This window comes from Oryx dammah, unplaced genomic scaffold (genome assembly GCF_014754425.2).
Source record: "Oryx dammah isolate SB20612 unplaced genomic scaffold, SCBI_Odam_1.1 HiC_scaffold_25, whole genome shotgun sequence".
Lineage (NCBI taxonomy): Eukaryota > Metazoa > Chordata > Mammalia > Artiodactyla > Bovidae > Oryx > Oryx dammah.
This window is the reverse complement of record NW_024070209.1, coordinates 100,685,627-100,706,227: the sequence shown is the minus strand read 5'-3', so window position 1 is coordinate 100,706,227 and position 20,601 is coordinate 100,685,627. Positions and strand designations below refer to the sequence as shown.

Below are 20,601 nucleotides of genomic sequence, written 5' to 3'. Positions count from 1 at the left end.
CATGGTGGTATCTGCCACCCCCCAGCATCTTCAGAGGCGAACGTCTCCCTGCACGTGGGCAGCTCTAAGCGCCCGTGCCGTGTATCTCATGGCCCCCACTCCAGCCACAGCTGAGGGGACCAAGAGTGGCCAGGCCCTTGCTGGTCACTGGCCCACAAGGGGACCTGGTGTATGACGCTTTGCCTGGATAGGCTGGACCAGCCCGAGACACGAGCTGAGAAGATGCAGAGAGAGAGCGTCAGGAGGTGAAGCAAGGGCTGAGGAAGGGACACCAACAGTCTGGAGCAAGGAGGATTCAGAAGCTGTGAGAAAGCAGAACCCAGGAACCACAGAGCCAAGCTCCGGAGAAGAAGGTGAAGGAGCCGGTGGGTAGCAGGAGCTCTGCTGAGATGCAGGATGAGAAGCAGACACCACTCACAGTGGCTCAACGTGCAGACCAGCTCGTGTCTCTGAGACCCAAGACCCCTCCCGGTCGCAAGCCCCACAGGATCCCTCGGTCCTTTCGAACGAGAGCAATGAACAGAGGACGGTTGTGGCTGGAGAGGGTCATCATCCTTAGTCAGGGGTCAGCAGACTTCCTGTGAAGAGCCTGATCGTGAATACTGACAGCTCTGCACGTCCCTGTCGAAGCTGCCTCATCATGAGAAAGCCACGGACAATATCGAAACACGTGACTTTGTTATGTGTCAATAAAACTTTATAGACATTGAAATGATCCTTCCTCTACATTTTAACATGTCCAGAAATTTTTTTTTCTTTTAGTTTTTTTTTTTTTTACTACTGTATTTTAAAATGTAAAGCAATTCTCAGCTCATAGGCAGTACAAAAAGACTTTGGGCTGGATTCAGCCCACGGGCCATAGTTTGCTGACCCTGTTCTTGGTTCATAAGGGCCGAGGGTGCCGTTTTGTTTGGTCCCCAACACCGGGAACGCCTTCCTAGCAGATGTGTTCCAGACAGCCCATCAGCAGCGCCTCTCTGACCTTGACCAGAGACCAGCGGTGAGGTCCTTGCAGAAGCAGTCTTGGTGATGGGTGGTGACCATCCGGCGGGGGTCACGGGGCACCCGCAGCATCCCCTGCCCAGCGGTAGTGCGGCGTCTTCACTGACCCCACTGGCTCCGATTCTTCCCTCCCAGCCTCGCAGGCTCTGAGCGGGGTCCTCAGCCTCCTCCGGAGAATCTGTGAGCCCCGCAGCCTTCTAATGAATTCATGTTCTGCTTAAATCAGCTAGAAATGCTTTCTATTGCTTACAAATAAGAACCCCCTGTCAGTTGTTGGAATTTTTCTCTGTGATTTTCTCTAGTGAATTCCCAGGGCAATAAAATGTGCTATAAAGTTCTTTTTTTAATAAGTTTTTAAAAAGTTATTACATAAATAATACATGTTCATTATTTCATATAAAGGCCAAGAAACAGAAAGTATCACAAAAAAAGAAATAAAAATTCTTCATAATCACAGCACTCAGAAAGAAGCACAATTGCTGTGGGGATGCAAACCTCCGGATAGAGACACAGACTTTTTTTTTCCTTAACAAAGTATCAGGTTGTACTATGAAATGCCATCTTGTAACCGGCTCTTTTGCTCACCAGCACCTTGTGAACTTCTTTAAACATTAATAAGCGTACAAGTCTGTCTCTTCAAATAAACGCCTAGCGTCCCATCACAGTGCACGGCCCCGTTCACCCCGCCAGGCCCCCGTTAGAGGACACGGAGGTGGTTTTCGGGTTTTCAGTACTAGAGACAGCGCTTGGATACAATAATGTGAGCTCTGCTGTGCCCCTCCTCCCCAGGAGTACCTCAGTATCTCAGAATGTGGTCGTTTAGCGATAGGCCCTTTAACGAGGTCGTTGAGGTAAAAGGAAGTCGTGTGGATGGGCTCTAACCCAGCGTGAGTGTTGTCCTTACAAAGGGGAGGCTGGGACCCAATGCAGCCCGACGGAGGCTCCCGTGAGGACGCAGTGAGATGGTGGCCATCTGCGAGCCAAGCTGAGAGGCCTCAGAAGGCACCAACCCTGCTCACACCGTGATCTCAGACCTCTGGCATCCAGAACGCTGAGACAATCAGTTTGTGTTATTAAAGCCATCCAGTCCGTGGTCCTTTCTTATGGCGGTCCCAGCACACAATTACAGCATCCTTTTAGCTAACCCTTTGAGTACGCTTTAATTTTTTCCTAGCCTGGAATCTTGAAACAGGATTCCGAAGTCAAAGAGTGTACTTTTTAAAGCCTTTTGTTTTGAAATCATGATAGACTCAGGTGGCAGAAATACTGAGTTGGCCAAAAAGTTCATTCTAGTTTTCCCATAAGATGTTACAGAACAAATTTTCTGGCCAGCCCAACAGTAGCGAGAGCCCTGTTTTACCCTTCCCCTGAGGGTCCCACAGTTGGTGACATCTTGCATAATTATACTACAGTATCCAAACTGGGCAATGGGCATCAGTACAACTCTGCTAAGTGGATGGCCGGCTTTATTCAGTATAGTGGTAGGTCTTGTATATCTTTATGTAGATTGAACCCTGAGCATTTTATTTTTTATTCTACTGTAAATGTTATTTTCTATTTTATTTCTTGTTTGTTTGTGGAATAAGGAAAGAATATTCTGACCTTCTTTCCAGAATCTTGCTACATTCACTTATTAATCCTGTAGTTTGTTGAAGATTCTGTTGGACTTTCTCTGTATATGATGATATCATCTGTAGCTAATGACAGGTTTGCAGGGTTTTTCCCTTTCAGTCCTTATACTTTTTTCCTTGCTTTGCTGCATTGTTTAGGATCACCAGTACAAAGTAGAATAAAAGAGATAGTAGTGGGAAACCTTTGTTTCATTTCCAGTCTCAGGATTAGGGTTAGGGGAAGTGGAAGTTTCTGTAATCTACCATTAAGTATGATGTTGGCTGTAGATTTTTAACATGTATCATTCATGGTCCCCTTCTATTTCCAGTTTGCTGAGAGCTTTCTTTTCATGGATGGTATTGAATTCCATCAATGAAGATGAGCATATATTTTCTCCTTTATTATAACCGATTTCCGAGTGTTAAGCCAACCTTGCATTCCTCTTACTAAACGCCACTTGGTTGTGATATTGCTTTGTTTGATTTGATAATATTTTACTAAGTATTTTTCCATCTGTTTTCATGAAAATAGTTGATCTATAATGTCCTTTCATTGTCATATCCTTGTCAGGATTAAGGTTATGCTAGCCTCGTAAAATGACTTGGCGGTATCTCTTCCTTCTGTACTCTCTGGGAGAGTCTGTATAAAATTGGGGTTATTTCTCCCTTAAACATATAGTCGAATTCACCACTGAAGCCATGTGGAAGTTTCTTTGTCAGATAGTTATAATTTGAGATTTCATTTCTTTAATAGGTAAGTGTTTTTCTTGGATAATTTCGATTAGTTGTGCTTTTAAAATAATTTGTCTATTTCAGCCAGCTTTCAAATTTATCTACATGAAGTTGCTTCTGATATCCTCTCCAAAACAGTTTAAACATTAGCTCTTCATATGATCACAGTAGGCCTCTGTGTGATTATCGATATTACTCAGTGATGCCTCTGTCTGATGCATGTGTCTGTCTTTGTCCCTCCTCTTCCCTCACTGAGCTGTTAGCTGCCCCCTCCTTCTGGAGCAGGGGCCAGATGCAATTCACTGACTCAACAGGAAGACAGAACATACCATAGACAACTGCTGAACTGGGGCCAAAGCGAATGATTGCACTTCAGCATTTCAGGGGCAGCCCCCCACTGGCTGCTGAAGCAATCGACTGCTATTGAATGCATCTCAGACCTCTTTGAAATGAAGCTTTCAAATGTTGTTTGCATTGAAATATCTAACGGCTCCCCAGGTCCACCAAGCCAGAGGAAGTCATTGATAGATTAGTTTGAATGAAGATTAATCAATAATTTATGCTGATGTTTTTCCTTCTGCTGCAGAGAGACCTGTTTTGATATGATTTGACAGGGTCGGGCACACCTTGGTTTAATTAAACCTGATACAGAAAATTAAAAGAAAAAAAATGCCCAGCAACCCACTGGCCATTGGTTACCCAAGATGGACTCAATCTACAGTCGATGAAGCAGGATAGAGGAGCAGATGGGGATGTGGACGAAAGTCCAGATTCAGCAGATGCTCCTACATGGCTGCCCTGATGGAGCAACGGCAAATGTGAATACGCTTATTGGCATCGTCTCATAATGTGACCTTTAGGAGGCAAGCCGTTTGCATACGATGATGGATCGTCTTGCTGGCAGGAGTGAACGTCATGTCTAGAAACCAGCATTACTTAGTCCTCCCTTGGAGGAGCCAGAATGCTGAAACCGGCATCCTTGGAGCAGTCATCAGAAGGAACACGTGGAAACTGATGATCCTTGTCTTCCCAACGAAAGGGAGACAGTCCTGAAACCTGGTGGAGAAGCATCATCAGAGTGAGCTTCTTGGTGGGACTTTTCCAAGTTTTCTATCCTCCAAACTCAGCAGGATCCCTTCACTTTTTTTTATGTTCTGTTACAGAGATCCCAGTGGAATTTTTCAGTTTTCAAGTGTTTCCTCCCTGTCCTCTGAGTGTGGGTATGAATCTTTGAGGGTATGGGCCTGAAATAAACTCAAGCAACTATCCCATTCAGAACAGAATCTCCACCCAGGGCCACTGCGACTGTTTGCTCCATCAGGCTAGTCACCTGTTGCCCTCTCCCCAGAGGACAGGTTCTCACCCAGGAGTTCTCAGTCCCACCCAGTGTTTGCCAGTCATGGCCAGACGTGTCTCAGAGAGGCGGATAAGCCCCAGGTAGCAAGTGAGTGACACACAGAGCTCCCTCCTCTATGCTGTGTCCACAGCAGACATTACTAATCTATCCCTGCACAATCTCCTGATGGAGAGGAAGTGGAAAACCTGAAGCCCAGCCCTTCCTGCCCACGCCCTGCTGCTGTGGCTGATCTGGAGGGGGCGGGTGAGAGAGGGCCCAGGAGCCTGGGGGTGGACATGGCTAAAAGCAGCATCACCAACAACACCCCACAGGGTGGATGGAGCAGAGAGGCCAGAGCACAGCTGGGCAGTGCAACTCCAGAGAAAGTGGCCCCCGAGTCACCCAGATGCCAGCCTTGACCCAGCCAGCCGTTCCCTGGCCTGGTTCTCTGGGTGAATCGCTTCTTCTGCCTGAGTTTCCCAGTCTTCATCTGCTACCCGGGGACCACAGCATCCTGTCCCAGGCAGAGCAGCTGGAACCTGGGTGCGCTGGGCTGCCACGGAGGGTTAGGTCAGCAGCAGCTCCCAGAGGTTTCCTTTACAGGGTCCTGGGACTCCATCCCGGACAAGGCTATGGGCCCAGCTATGCCCCAAGAGGAGGCAGTCACAGCAGCCATCAGGCCCAGGTGGCTCCGTCCCTGTTGGACTCAAGCCTGTGTGTCTCCCCCTGAACTGGGGTGAATGGTGGCCACCAAGAGATGTGTCTGCCCAGAACCTCAGCTGAGCCTTGTTCAGAGAAGAGTCTTTGCAGATGAAATTAAGAGAAGGCCCTTGAGCTCATCTTGCACTGGGGTGGGCCCTAAGTCCAGCAAGGAGAGATGCAGATACAGAAACACACGGGAGACCAGGCCATGTGAAGATGAAGGCAGAGGCCCAAGTGATGTATCCACGAGCCAAGAAAGGCGGAGCATGCTGGAGCCTCTGGATGCTGGGTGAAGCAGATTCTGCCCCGAGGCCTCCAGAAAGGACCAGCTCTGCTGACAGTGGACACTGGCCTCTTGAACGGAGAGAGGTCACGTTTCTGCTGTCTTGAGCCGCATGGTCTGTGGTCATTTGCTACGAATATATCGCCCTCCCAGGTCCATCTCCAGCTTCTGCCAAAAGTAGGAGTGCCCAGTGGCCACCCACCCACCTGGCACTTTCTCGCTTTGGCTCCGCCCTGCCTTCCTCTACTCATCCAGCTGTTGGGGACTGGACAGAACAACCCAGAATCTCCTGTTCAGAAGCCAGACCCCCAGCCCTGGGCTGGACGTGGGGCCCTGGGCTGGGAGAGGCCGTCTTGTCAACTCCGTGGGAAGCCTGTGATGTGGCTAAAACCATCCCCACCCAAGGTGACCTCATGACGAACCTGGCGCCGGCATCAATTATTCACAAGGAGCATCTTGGAACGCGCTCAAAACACACGTTACCCGTCCCCTGCCTTTAAAGACATTTGTCAAATTTGCGCTTGGCAGAGAAACAGAGCCAGGGCACCGGGGAGGGGCGGGGAGCAGAGCGCCCAGGGCTCCCCGGCACCGGTGAAGGGCTCTTTTCACACGGCCCACCACGGGCCTTGAAAGCCACGTCTCCGCTCCTCCTCGTGCAGAGAGAGCTGTCAGCTGGCCGCCGGGGCCTTTGATCCCTCCCTGACAGGGTGCTGACTGATTGATCTGGGGCCTGTGCATAATTCATGAGCCCCCAAGCAGCCATGAATTCCGAGCGGGCCTGTTCCAGGGTGGTGGGGGCGACACAGGGCCGGAGCGAAGGGTGTGGGGAGTGGGCGTTGGTGGGGCCATGGGGGCCGGCCCCCGCCTGTCCCTCTGCTGGAAACCAGCCCCCAGATATTTCCCCAGGAGGCAGAGAGGAGCTGAAGCGAGGTTCCGGAGCCAGGAGAGCGTGATCCCTTGGGAAAGTGGTCCCAGGTCCACTTGAGTCAGAGACAAGGGCCACTCCCTGCGGTCAGCCTGAGTGCACCCTTCTGGAGGGCTTACGGAGTGGAGGGACTGCAGCTCCCCAGAGACCCTGCCGACTGACCAGGGGGTGACCTTCGGCAGGTCACTTGGCTGCCTGAGTCCTGCCCTCCCCTGTGGAATCACAGGGACAGCGCGGGGGTCGGGCAAGCGCCTCGGGCCATCGCTGCTGGAGGTGATGGATGCTTCTCACACAGCCTATCTTTCCCACTCTGCTCCCCGGACGCGGGGCACGGCTCCACTTCCTGCGGTCTGGCCACAGGCAGGCTCAAAGGACCTGGATCACACTTAGATCAGGGTCCAAACCAAACAGGAACAGAACGACAGCCGGAGGAGAAGGCCTGTGCAAACACGGTGTCACAGAGCCGAGAGAGGTGGGATCGTGACAGTCCAGCCCCCAGAACCCCCAGGCTTCCGAGCTGGAGGTCTCAGTGGCCAGGAATCCACGCAACCCTCTCAGTCGTCACCCAGGTGGCCACTGCCCAGCCAGAAGCTGGTTCCAAAAGAGGCCCGGGCCGCTTCCACAGGGCATTTTCCAGTTGGAGTATGGCTTGATGTCTTGCTTAAGAAGGGGGTGGTCCTTGTTTTTCCAGTCTTCCTGTTTAGTGAAGGACATTGATTTTTCCCCCCCTCATAGTATTTATTATTAATCGATTTTTCAAATGACAGAAGTAATACATACATACATGTTTGTTTCCTTTATCTCCATGCTTTCTGTATTTGAAATTTTTCACATTCAAAAAGCAATATATATCCCATGCCAAAAAAAGACAGGAAATAGAGCAGAGGGAGGACCGTCCCCCACATCCTCCACCCAGAGATGGCGGCCACAAAGGAGTGGGTCAGTCTGTGCCCTCCCAGGATTGTGGCCATGTGAACACGGAGAGATCCTGTTTTTTGTATTTTTTATTGTGGTAAAATATGGGTTGTTGTTGTTTGCTCACTTCAGTCGTGTCCGAGTCTTTGTGACCGCATGGACTGTAGGCCACCTGGCTCCTCTGTCCACGGGATCCTCCAGGTAAGAACACTGGAGTGGGTTGCCATGCCCTCCTCCAGGGGATCTGCCCGACCCAGGGATGGAACCCACATCTCTTATGTCTCCTGCCTTGGCAGGTGTGTTCTTTACCACTAGCGCCACCTGGGAAGCCCGTGGTAAAATATATATAACACAAAATTTCTAACCATTTTTATTAATAAGTGTACAGTTCAGTGGCATTGGGCAGCATCAGTACCCTTCATTTCCAGAACTTTTCCATCTTCCCAAGCTGAAACTCTGTCCCCGTTCAACACTAACTCTTCATTTCCCTCCTCCAGCCCGACAGCTACCATTCTACTTTCCGTCTCTGTGGATTTGACTTCTCCAGGGACATCACACACGTGGACTCATACAGTATGTGTCCTTTTGTGTCTGACTTGTTCACTTAGCATAATACCCTCCAGGTTCATTCAAGTTGTAGCATGACTCAGAATTTCCTCTTTTTTAATGCTGAGAGAGACATCCTGTTTATGAAGTGAAATTATGTTGTGAGGTACCAACTGCTCCATACCCACTTCTTTCTCGTACAACGTTAGATCAAAACCATTCTCCCATCAGAAAGTGAAATGCAACTGGCTTCCTTCTACTTCTTCTCCTACCAGTTACACCCTCTTGGAAGCATTCTTGGCCCCGGAGCAGGAAGCTCTGGTCCTGTGTGTCAGAGGGGCCCCAAGACCACCCCCCAAGACATCAATCCCTTGGGCTGATTCACTGAAAGCCTGGCAGGACTCAGCATAGAGCTGTATCTCAGTTATGACTTACTACAGCCAAAGGACACGGAGCAAAACCAGCAAAGGGGAGGGCGAATGGGGCAAAGTCCAGAGGAAGCTGGGGTGCGCTCCCAAGAGTCTTCAGCAGTGGAGTCCTGTGGGACACTCCCAAGGTGTCATTCACCAGGGAAGCTCCTTAGAGACTCAGCGCCCAGGGATTTTATTGGAGGCTGGTCACATAGCCACCTTCTGCCCAGCATGTGCCAGAAAGCCAGACTCCCAGAGGGAAAGCAGGTGTTCAGCATAAAGCACACGGTTTGCACCAACAGTTTGGGCTCAGTGAGCCACTTATACATGAAGGAGTGGTGGGCACGCCCCCCAAATCCAGGCTCCCAGATGCCAGTCCAAAGCCCGCCTTTGCAGGCAGGTCAAACAGCAGCTGTCTCAGACCTACTAGGACACCACTACCTCTTTTCTGCACACACATCAACGTCTAGGATTGTTAAAGTCCAAGTTTCAAAACAGAAAGGAAGACCATCAGGCCTCCCTGGTGGCTCAGTAGTAAGGAACCCACCTGCCAGTGCAGGAGACACGAGTGCCATCCCTGGCCCAGGAAGATCCCACATGCCTCAAGCAGCTAAATCCACATGCCACAGCTATTGAGCCTGTGCTCTGGAGCCCGAGAGCCACAACCACTGAGGCCTGTGCACCCGAGAGCCTGTGCTCCCCAGCAAGAGAGGCCACTGCAATGAGACACCCACTGCAAACTGAGAGTGGCCCCTGCTCACTGCAACTGGGGAAAGCCAGTGCGGCCGCGAAGACCCCGCCGGGCCAAAAGCAAGTAAGTAAATGAAGAACATCTGGTCGGGATGGGGCCCTCTCCCACAAGCCTGCTAGCTGGGGTGGAACAGCTGTATCTTTAGGGCAGGTGGGCAAGGTCTGGGATTGGTCATTATTCTGTTCTTGTGAGTTAGCTGTCAGTTTGAAAACTGGAAGTCTAATGAAGACACACAGGACCTCTACACTGAAAACTATTAATACGATGAGTCAATATGCAGGTCAAGAAGCAACCGTTAGAACTGGACGTGGAATAACTGACTGGTTCCAAACAGGGAAAGGGGAACAACAAGGCTGACATCATCACTCTCTTATTTAACTTCTTTGCAGAGCACATCATGTGAAATGCCTGGGGTGGATGAATCACAAGCTGGAATCAAGACTTCTGGGAGAAATATCAACAACCTCAGATATGCAGATGATAACCATGCTAATGGAAGAAAATGAAGAGAAATGAGAGAGCCTCTTGATAAGGGTGAAAGAGGAGAGTGAAAAAAAAGCTGGCTTGAAAGTCAATATTAAAAAAAAAAACTAAGATCATGGCATCTGATCCCATCACTTCATGGCAAATAGATGGGGAAACAATGGAAACAGTGGCTGACTTTATTTTCTCGGGTTCCAAAATTGCTGTGGATGGTGACTATAGCCATGAAATTAAAAGATTCTTATTCCTTGAAGGGAAAGCTATGACAAACCTAAACAGCATATTAAAAAGCAGAGACATTACTTTGCCAACAAAGGACTGTACAGTCAAAGCTATAATTTTTCCAGTAGTTATGTATGGATGTGAGAGTTGGACCATGAAGAAGGCAGAGCACCAAAGAATTAATGCTTTCGAACTGTGATGCTGGAGAAGACTCTTGAGAGTCCCTTGGGCTGCAGGGAGATCAAACCAGTCAATCCTAAAGGAAATCAGTCCTGTATATTCATTGGAAGGACTGATGCTGAGGCTGAAGCTCCAGTACTTTGGCCACATGGTATGAAGAGCTGACTCATTGGAAAAGAATCTGATGCTGGAAAAGATTGAAGGCAAAAGAGAAGGGTGACAGAAGATGAGATGGTTAGATAGCATCACCAGCTCAATGGACATGAATTTGAACCAACTCTGGGAGATGGCAGAGGACAGAGGAATACATGCTACAGTCCATGGGATTCCAAACAGACATGATTTAACAACTCAACAACAACAATCAACAGAGAAATGCATCACATTAATGGTTTGGAAAACTACAATACTGTAAACATATTATTTTCCCCAATTAATATCTTAAATCAATGCAAGGCTAACCAAAATCCCAAGTGGGTTTCTTTTCGGTAGAAATTGACAAGCTGATGTACAGGTTTGTTTTTTTTTTTTATGGAAAAGCAAGGAGCCAAGGACAGACAGGAAGATCTTAAAAACAAAGACAGATATCAGACCTACTATGAGGCCATAGTAATTAGAACAGCACAGGATTGGCACAGGGATAAGATATTCTGAACAATGGAACAGAGAGATTCCAAAAACAGCTCCCCAGCCCTGCCCAAAATGGTCAACAGGGGCAACCTTGCAGTATGGTTGGGAAAGGAAGTCATCTCAAAAACTTGCATTGCAAATTACAAAAACACACTCCATATGGATTACAGCTCTTCATGTGAAAAGCAAAGCAGTAAAGCATTTAGTGAATACATCTTTGTGACCTCAGAGTAGGCAAAGTTGTCTTGAAAGTGAAAGTCTCTCAGTCGTGTCCAACTCTTTGCAACCCTGTGGACTGTATAGTCCATGGAATTCTCCAGGCCAGAATACTGGAGTGGGCAGCCTTTCCCTTCTCCAGGGGATCTTCCCAACCCAGGGATAGAAAGTTGTCTTGAACAGGGCACAAAAAGCACTAACCATAAACAAGAAAAGTTAATAGACTGAACTGTTGTAAGAGTATTCATTAGAAGAACTTACTAAGAGAAGGAAAAGGTAATCCGCAAAAGGTATTTGCAGTAAAAGGACTTGATTTAAACATTGCTAGAAACCAGTAAGAAAAAGACAAACATCCCAGGAGAAGAATGGGTCAATAACCACGTAACATGAGGCTCATGGGCCATCGGGGAAATGCAAAGGCCAGCCATGGTGTGACCCCAACACGTACCCCCGAGAAGAGCTAAAATGAGAAGGTGGAGAGCACCAAGAGCTGGACTTGGAGCAGCCACAGCTCTCAGGCACTGGTGGGAGGTAGGTTGGAACAACACTTGGGAAAGCCGTGCAGCCAGTCTAATAAAATGGAACATGTGCGTACCTAATGACCCAGCAGTTTCACTCCAACCAGTAATGCCTAAGTGTGTTCAGGAAAAGACACGCATCAGAGCATCCATAGGGGCACTGTGTTTCTAATTACCCAGAAGCCCAGCAACCGCAGCATGGATAAAACATTGTATTCCCACCCAAAGGAATACTACACAGCAAGGAGAAGGCATCACCTACCCCGACAGGCAGCAACAGGGGTGACTCTCCCAGATGTGATCGTGGTATTGTGTGATACGAGCCAGACACAAAGAGGACACACTGCGCGATTCCACTTCCAAGAAGTGCACACACAGGGGCTTCCTTGGCGGCCCAGTGGTGGGGAGTTCACCTTCCAATGCAGGGGACGCCAGTTTGATCCCTGGTCAAGGGAACTAAGATCCCACTTGCTGCGGGGCAAGTAAGCCTGTGCGCCACAATGAAAGATTCCGCATGCATCGACAAGACCCAATATAGCCAAACAAGTAAAAAATTTTTAAAGTGCACATAGATGGGAGGGGCCTTCTGAAGTGCTGGCTACGTGGATGTCCAGTGTGTAAAAACTCATGCACTCGTGGGCACTCATTCACATATTCATGTACACTCTGGGCGCTTTCCTATGTGTGTTAAAGCAAACAAAAACTAGGGGGAGAAAGAAGGGGCATGCTCTGACTTAGACATACCCTGCAGGGGCCTTCCTCCTTATTTGACATTGTGACCTCTGGCCCCAGTGACCTCTGAGGCACCTTCTTCACCTTGTCCCATGAGGCCCCCCGTAGAACGTATTTGTTCCCAACAGCCATCCAGACTCCTGCCAACAAGCCAGTGGAGCAGAGCGTCACCAAGTCTTTGCTCCATTACAGAGGTTCTGGTGGTTCAGAAAGTCTGAGAACCAGCCCTGGCTCAGTGTCTAGTTCTAAGACCAGAAGTCCAAGAGGGACCATGGGAAGGAATTGGGAAGGCCCCACCCCCGTGGCCTTCCCTCCGGGCTGGCACTGTAGCCTCAGACACCAAAGCTGGCCAGCCCAGTCCCAGCAGAGAGGCTTCAGAAGCAGAGGCTTTAGGAGCCAGTGGCACCGATCCCAGCTCTGTCTCTTACTGTGTGACCTCCAGCAAGTTATGTACCCTCTCTGGACCCCCACTGCCCCATCCGTGACTAGTAACACCACCGACGGATGGGGTTGTTGCAGAAATTAACCAGAATCACTCAGCAGAGAGCCTGGCGGGAGGTCACCGTGCCTGTGATGGCCATCATCTCTGTCTTTCTTAGCCTCCTGTTTCTTTCCATTTCCAGATCCCACTGCTATGGAGGAGGACTGTGAGCTCCCTTGCCTGAGGCTTGTAAGGTAGGACAAGGGCAGAAAACCAGCTTCTGAGATGAACGCTTGTTAGTCAACATGGTCCACACAGTGGAGCAGGTCCCGTGCTGTGTTTGCACACTCATTCATTTCTTTCTGTGACACATGCATGATATACACTTGCTGTCACTAGGACCTGAGTGGCCTCCCAGCACCCACAGCGGTTCGGGGGGAAGGAGGTCCGCAGGCTTCACAGAGAAAGATTTATGATTGCAGCTCTGAGATGCAGGAGCAGCTCGAGGTCGTGGTTGAGGAGCCAGAGGCAGCTGGAGCTTGCGTTTCATTTGGCTCTGATGAAAACGGTGCAGTAGATTCTGAGTGGCCCTCCTTGTCTTCATGTCCAGGGGGAGTTCTTCTGTGATAATATAGACCAGCTCCTAATGATGTTCTCTGGCAAGGTTTATTAAAACCCCCAGCCTGCCCCCTGCTGTGGCTCAGGCTAAAGCCCAAAGTGCAGAAACCCTCGGGCACCAGAGCATCACCGCTAATGCCTGGTGGACGCACCAGCTTGGGTCCTCAGAGGCTGTCATGGTTCCCTGAGAGCCTCCATGAAGCCCCCAGCCTGTAGCTCTAGGACTGATGGGCCTATGAGGCCCCCAGGAACAATAAATCGACTTCTTGGCTACTGGCCGGGGTGGGGGGAGGGCGTCCATCAGCTCAGGGCCAGTAGGGTGTGTAAACCAGCAGGCAGGCTACTGCTCTCCTGCCTGCACCCTTGGCAGACATTGCTAATCAATCCCAGAGCCCTTTCCCACTGAGCCCAACCTTTTCTGAATTCTTCTTAGCCCAGGGCTCCAGGCAGCCAGATGGACTCATGGGACCTGGCCAGTGAAATGCCTGCCTTCCCCAGTTGAAAGGAAGAACCCAGGCTCTAGATCTGCCTGATTACCCGTGGTGCCTCCAGGCGGTCACTGAATTCACTGGCCACTGTTTTCCAATCTCTAAAATGGGGGTGGATGCAGGGGAGGGGCTGGTCACTCATTTGACTTCAAATCCCCCCACCACCACCCCCGTGGACTGAGCACCAGCGCCTGCCACGGTGGTGAGACCCTGGACACTTCCAGGCCCCTGTTTGTACGGTGGGGACAGTGTTGGGCCAGTCTCAGAGGTACATACCTAGAGGGCGCTGAGCTTGGTCCCTGCAATGAGAAGCACTCAAAACTGGTGGGCACCTGTGCTGTTTTCTTACCCAATGTACTGAAGAGCAATCCTGTATCGTTCATGTCACTCAGTCAGCCTAAGAGTCAACGCCTCTTCCTCCCCTGCCCCTCCTTCCCTGCCCCCAGCGTGTCGGATACACGTGGAGGAAAGGTGGTCCATCTCAGGATGCTGGCTTAATCTGCTTGGACCCCGTCAGGACCTCAAAACTGGATGGTTCACTGGGAAGGGTCTCCTATTCCGTAGATGTGAAGTGACCCCTCCATATGCCTCATGGCAACAGCTTGGAGTGTGGCAGGGCCCAGAGGGGTAAAGGTGCTCAGTGGCGTGGAGGGCAATCCAGGAAGGCTTCCTGGAGGAGGAGGGGTGGGCCCTGCCTGGGACATGGTCATAGCGGTGTGACAGGGGTCACTTGGTCACCTAATTCTTCTACCAGGACGATGGCAACCCCTACAGGGAAATGGTGTGGGGGTAGGGGGGTGGAATGTGGAAACCCTGGCCATTTCATGGGGAAAGTGCTGTGATCTGAACATAACAGAGTGACATCCATGGGGATACAGCCAGGCTACCTCCCTCCCTCCTGCTTAATGGCCAAGGCGGCCCCCATACCCCGTCTCTCTTTCCCCCTCCCTTCTCCATCCCTCTGAGTCTTGCCTCATCCTGCCTTTCTGCTTGTCACCGGAGGGGGAGGTGGTGGCAGAGATGCCCCTCAGTCGGCTCCACCTTCTGGGAGAGGCAGGCATCTCCCTGCCCCCTGGGTGTCAGGGAGCCTGGGCTGCCTCCCAGAGCCCTCCTCCTCGGGGCATTTGGAAGCTGCCGCTGGGTCAGAGCCAGGAGCTCCGCACACACTGGCAGCCTGTCCAGGGTCGCTGCTCCTGCAGGCAGTCCTGGAAAATTCCAGCCATCCTGTGGCCTCAAGAGGCTGGCTGTCCAGAGGCCCCCACCCCCATGCTCCACCTCACCTGGCCTGCTCCCCAGCACTCTCCCTGGCCAGGCCCTCGGGAACACTGGCAGCCCTGGAGGAAGGCAGCCTGGCTTATGCAGAAGCAGAGGTTCCAGGACACGGTGACCTTGGCCAAGTCCCGCAGCCTCGCCAGGGCCTCCCGTGAAGACAGTGCAGCCGTGAGCGTGGTCAGCCAGTCCCAGGGCAGAAAGTGAGGTGTTTTCTCAAAGCAGCCAGGTTGGTAGGAGTCTGGGAATGTCTGCCCTTCCCCAGGCCTTGAGCTGAGTTCCCACAGCCTTGCTTCCTTTGGGGAGATGAGGGTTTGGGCCTGATGGATTTTTCAAACACTCTGCCAACTCCTGGTTTAGCGCAGCAGCAGCGGCTTAGAAGGGTGGGGCGTGTGGCATGGTCCTCAGTGCAGGCCTGGGGATAGGAGTCAGCACCGGTTACCATCCACCCTGCACAGAAGGGGAAGCTCAGAGAGGCTTATCCAAGGTCACACAGCCAGGAAATGGAGAAGCTGGCATTTAACACCTTATCTTTGGAGGACACCAGCCCCCTCCTCGCTCTCCCTCCTCCCACCACCTCTTTCTTCACATTCAGCCTGAAAATCTCTTGCCCCAAGCCCAGTCCTGAAATGCCAAAATTACTAGCCAGTTCCCAGGTCTTCCCTTGTGGCTCAGCTGGTAAAGAATCCGCCTGCAGTGCGGGAGACCTGGGTTCGATCCCTGGGTGGGGAAGATCCCCTGGAGAATGGAAAGGCTCCCCACTCCAGTATTCTGGCCTGGAGAGTCTGTCTGACTCTCTCGCAAAGAGTCGAACATGCCTGAAAATAAATACTACTACTACAGCCCTGTGGCTAATAGCAAAGTGTCTCTTATCAATACTGCCTCCTGCTCTAGAGAAGCTGGTTTGTGCCTGGACTCTGCCATCAGAAGGCACTTGGGGTCCTCTCCTAACATGAGGAGAAGGCCCTTACTTCTAGGTTGGAGGTGATGGGGACAAATACCCCAGGGGAAGGACGGCGCAGGGAGGCTGTGGGCGGAGCTGGGAACCAGGACTTCTGAGGGCCTATTTGGTGCCCGGCCGTCGTGAGTATCCTCTCATCGCGCACAGTAGGGGTTTCTGCCCCCAGCACACAGATGAGGAGACGGAGCCTCTAGAGGTAAAGTCAGCCCCTTGAGACAGTGTAACTGGTGTACATGGCAGCTGGGCATCTCCTGGGGTCTGAGTGGCTTCAGCACAGGGCCCAAGGCAGGCCTGGGCAGCCTGCTTCCTGCAGGGCGCCCCCCACCCGACCCTGCCCCGCGGCTCTTCCGGAGGCTCTGCTGGCTCTGAACCCAGAGGGTCATTGCACTGGGCTGGAGCCCTTGCCACCAGCCGAGCCTGCAGCCTGGAGCCTTCCAGGTCTCCACGGGGCCCACCAGCTCAGGGCCACTGCTGCTTTGCAGGGCTCTGGGGCACCATCAGGGGTCCCCGCCTCCCACCCTGGGGCGAGAGGGAGTGGCAGCCAGGCCTGAGGGGGTTGGGGGGGCCTGGCGGAATCGCTGTGTTGAAGGAAGGGGGTCCCCTTCCAGAGCCCGAGAGCGGGCTCTTGTCTAACACCGGGAAATGACTTGTCCAAGGAGACACACGGGCTGACAGAGTGACAGACTTTACTGGGAAGGGGCGTGGGGCGCGGGGTGTGGGGGTGAGGGTGAGGGGCCCAGGCGCACTGCTCTCCCCGTGGCTCACAGTCTCGGGGTTTGCAGTAAAGGGTGAGCTTGCGGGCTGTCTCTGGCCGATCATTCCGACTCAGCGTCCTTCCTGGTGCTGTATACTTCGCTCAGCCAAGAGGAGGCCAGCGAGGAGGATTCTGGGAGGTCGGCAGGACATATGGACTGGTGTCTCCTCTCTCCCTGTGACCTTTCCCGAATTCTTCCAGTTGGGGGCGGCTGATTAGCTCCACGTTCCTTACCAGGGCCTCCTGTAGTCAGATCACTCACGCAGGAGGCCTGGTCTTGCCTGGCCAGGGCTGGTGGTTTCGGTCAGTGTTTCCCCTGATGGTTGGACAGCCACTGCCTACCAAGCCCACCCCGTGCCAGGCTCTGTGCCCAGGGTTCCTTGTCCATAGTTTCTGACTGACTCCTCCCACTGCCCTGCACAGGAAACAGGTGACAACACCTCCCAGAAAGGTTGCAGGACTTTCTCGAGGCCGCCACTAAACCAGTTGGAGGCAGGATAGAAATCTGAACCCAGAGCTGAACCTAGAAACACTCTCTGACCGTCGACCGCCCCATCAGGAGTTCCAGCCCTCCAAGGAGCACCAGTTCCCCACTGGTGGCATCGCTCTTTCCTCTGAGGACGGGTTTGTGAGCATCTCCGTGAGCCAAGCTGCAAAAACAGTGACCGGGTAAGACGAAGTCGCCGTCCAGGGAGTCCCACAGCCAGGCGGGCACGCGGCGCTGATTCAGACACGCCCAGAAGTGACTGTGGCATCGACTGGGAGTCAGGCTCCGAGGGAAGCTGGTGAGGTCTGATGAGCACCCAGGACGACGGGCCTTGAGCCGGCCGGGAGTCAGGGGAGAGAGGAAAGGAAGACTCAGATGAGATCTGATCACATCAGCATCAAAAGACAGAGGTCGGCAGCTGGAGGAGGGGAGGAGAGAGCTCTGGCTCTGACCGAACGCGGTGATGGTCCTAAAAACAGTGGCGTTCATTCGAGATCTGACGAGTTCATGAGACTGTCCTGCGGGCGTCTCCCCTGGTCCTGCCCTGCCTCCAGCCACCTGGCCTGTGGCCGCCTGAACCCTGCATGTCTGGGACCGCTCGCCACTGGGCCTTTGCACATGTGGTTCCTGCTGTTGCACGCTTTTGCCTCCCCCTCCCTCCCCCCACGAAACCCCACACAAGAGATTTTGCTTACTCTTTGCTGGAGCCTGGCCTCTGGGTGGCACATACCCTTGCGGGCCTTCTAGCTTCACACACACTCCCCTCCAGCAGTGTATCTGGCTTTGGAGAATCCCAGGGCATTGTCGTCAGCCAGCTGCAGCGTGGAGGCAGGGCCCCACCAGGAGACTGCAAACCCACCTGTGACCAGTCCTGGTGGCGCCCTGGCTCCTTCCCTGGACACTTGTTCGTCGTCCCACAATTCTTAGTGAGGCGTGTCGGGCACTGTTCCCCGGGGGCCCAAAGTCCTGGGGGAGAGACATCCCAGAAAAGAAAGGCTCATGGGACGAGGGACCAAGTGGCAAGCCTGAAACAGGCCCAGGTCGCTGTGGACCTCCCTGCCAACCTTGAACGACGTGGCGGAAAGCGCCTCCCTTCTCTCTGGCTGACGCACGTCTGCTGATCGCTCTCCACCACCTGGTGCTAATTCACACGCCACCCCAGCTGCTTGGCTGCAGGATTCTAGATTCATTCCGGAGGCAGGACCCAGAAGGGCAGTCAAGAGGCCTCCCTTCCACCAGGGAAAACAGAACACTCACAAAACGAGTTGTTGAGCAGATTCCTCCTAAGCTGGTTTGGTTTTTGAATTGGCCGAGGGCCTAGAATCCAACTGGCAGCGATGGGGTGGACAGATGGGGTCCTATATGAAGCTACTGACTCATTCAACTTAGAAAGAGAAGAAAACCTTATTAGTCAAGGTTTCAAAGACTGCAGCTTCACAGGAAGGCTTCTCCGGCCCAGCCAGCTGGGGCCGCCCCCCTGGCTGGCACTGCCTGGCTCTGCCAGGCCCCCCTGAAGGCTCCCAGCTCCCAGCACCGCAGCCGGGGGGCCAACGGCCAACAGCTAGGCCCGATCTTGCCCCCATGAGCTGCTGCTTCCTGAGTCCCAGGGGTTTCTGTCTACTCCCGGCGGGCTGGACCAGGCTGGAGGCGTTCCACAGCCACCCCCCACTGTCCCCTCGCTCTGCGCTCAAAGTGACCTGTTCTAGGTTGAAACATTCCCCCACCCCTGGTTGATATAGTGAAGTCCTAACCCCTCATACCTGGGAATATGACCTTGTTTGGAGACAAGGTCTTTGTAGAGATCAGAGTTAGAGTGAGGTCGTTAGGGTGGGCTGTGCTCCAACTTGACGTCCGTACAAAAGGGACATGTGCGCACAGACACAGGCAGAGGGCAGGTGACCATCCACAGGCTGAGGAGTGAGGCCTGGGACAGGTGCTTTCCTAGGGCCCTCGGCGGGAACCAGGCTGCCGACACCCAGATCTCAAGCTTCTGACCTCCAGCGCTGAGAGACAGCGGATGTCTGCGCTTTTGTTGTTTTGTCACTAACTTCAGTCTGACTCTGACACCCATGGACTGCAGCACTCTAGGCTTCCCGGTCCTTCGCTCTCTCCTGGAGCTGGCTCCAATTCATGTCCGTTGAGTCGGTGATGCCATCCAGCCGTCTCATCCTCAGTTGCTGCCTTCTCCTCCTGCCTTCAATCTTTCCCAGCGTCAGGGTCTTTCCCAGGGAGCTGGCTCTCCGCATCAGGTCTGTTGTTTAGGCCGCCCAGCCTGCAGTGCTGTGTCACAGCAGACCTGGCAAAAGGAGGCATGAGGCCACCAGTCTCACAGGCTCCATCCCCCAGGGATGCCAGCGTGTGGCCAGGCCACGGGCTTCTGCCCAGCCCAGGCCTGCTGTCCTGCCAGGCCCCCCAGCACCCCCCACTGCCATCCACTGGTCCGGGACTCCCCTCCCCAGGGCCAGGTGGAAATCTCCCTTCTGAGGAGCTGGAGGAGTGTCTGGATCTGACTTCATTGTCATCACTGTCTCCTCCCCACCCTTTTTTTTTTTTTTAATAAATGTGTGCTGTCTTATTTATTTGGGGCTGTGCTGGGTCTTTACTGCTGCGCGGGCTTTCTCTCTGGTTGCAGCAGGCAGGGTCTACTTTCCAGCCGTGACGCGGGCTTCTCGCTGCGGAGGCTTCTCTGGCTGCAGAGCACGGGCTTCAGGGCCATGGGCTTCGGAAGCTGCGGCTCCCAGGCTCTATGGCACAGGCTCAGTAGTTGTGGCGCATGGGCTTAGTTGCTCTGCAGCATGTGGGACCTTCCCAGACTGGGGATCAAACCTATGTCTCCGGCTTTGGCAGGCAGACTCTTTACCACTGAGCCACCAGGGAAGCCCTCACTTTCTTTTTTTGCTTCCCCCGCACCCAGCCCCCTGCATGGTTTGTGGGATCTTAGTTCCCTGACCAGGGATTGAACCTGGGCCCTCTGCAGTGAAAATACAGAGTCCTAACCCCTGGACCACCGGGGAATTCCCCCACTGTCGCCTCTGAGAGCCCTGGAAGAGGTGTCCCAGCCCACAGGGCTGAGCCAGGCCCCCAGGGACAGAGCCCCAGAGCTCCTGAGTCCCAGGTACCTCAGTCCCCAGGGCCCTGGGCACTGGCAGCATCATCCAGCCCCAGGACGGATGAGACACGTTGCGCGTAGTTACAGGGCTCATGCCATCCTTTATATTTGCTTCTGAAGTGGGTGCTTGCAGGAGGCCAATAAGCAAAGCATGTCACATGGCGCTGTATGCGCGATCGCCAGGTGAGAACACAGGCAGTCCCCTTCTACGGCTCGTCATTCATGAGCGCTCACTTCACACCTCCCTTACGTGCCTCAGAGATCCTTACAGGGTAGTGACATCATCCCCCCGTGTCACGCA

The 20,601-nt window shown here is 52.9% G+C and overlaps 1 non-coding gene across 1 annotated transcript; it reads right to left on the bottom strand.

Annotated features, from left to right (window-relative positions):
- Nucleotides 1-20,132: 20,132 nt before the first annotated feature.
- On the bottom strand, nt 20,133-20,205 carry TRNAE-UUC. Its single transcript has one exon. It is a non-coding gene; the product is annotated as a tRNA-Glu (tRNA).
- Between the last annotated feature and the right edge of the window lie 396 nt (nt 20,206-20,601).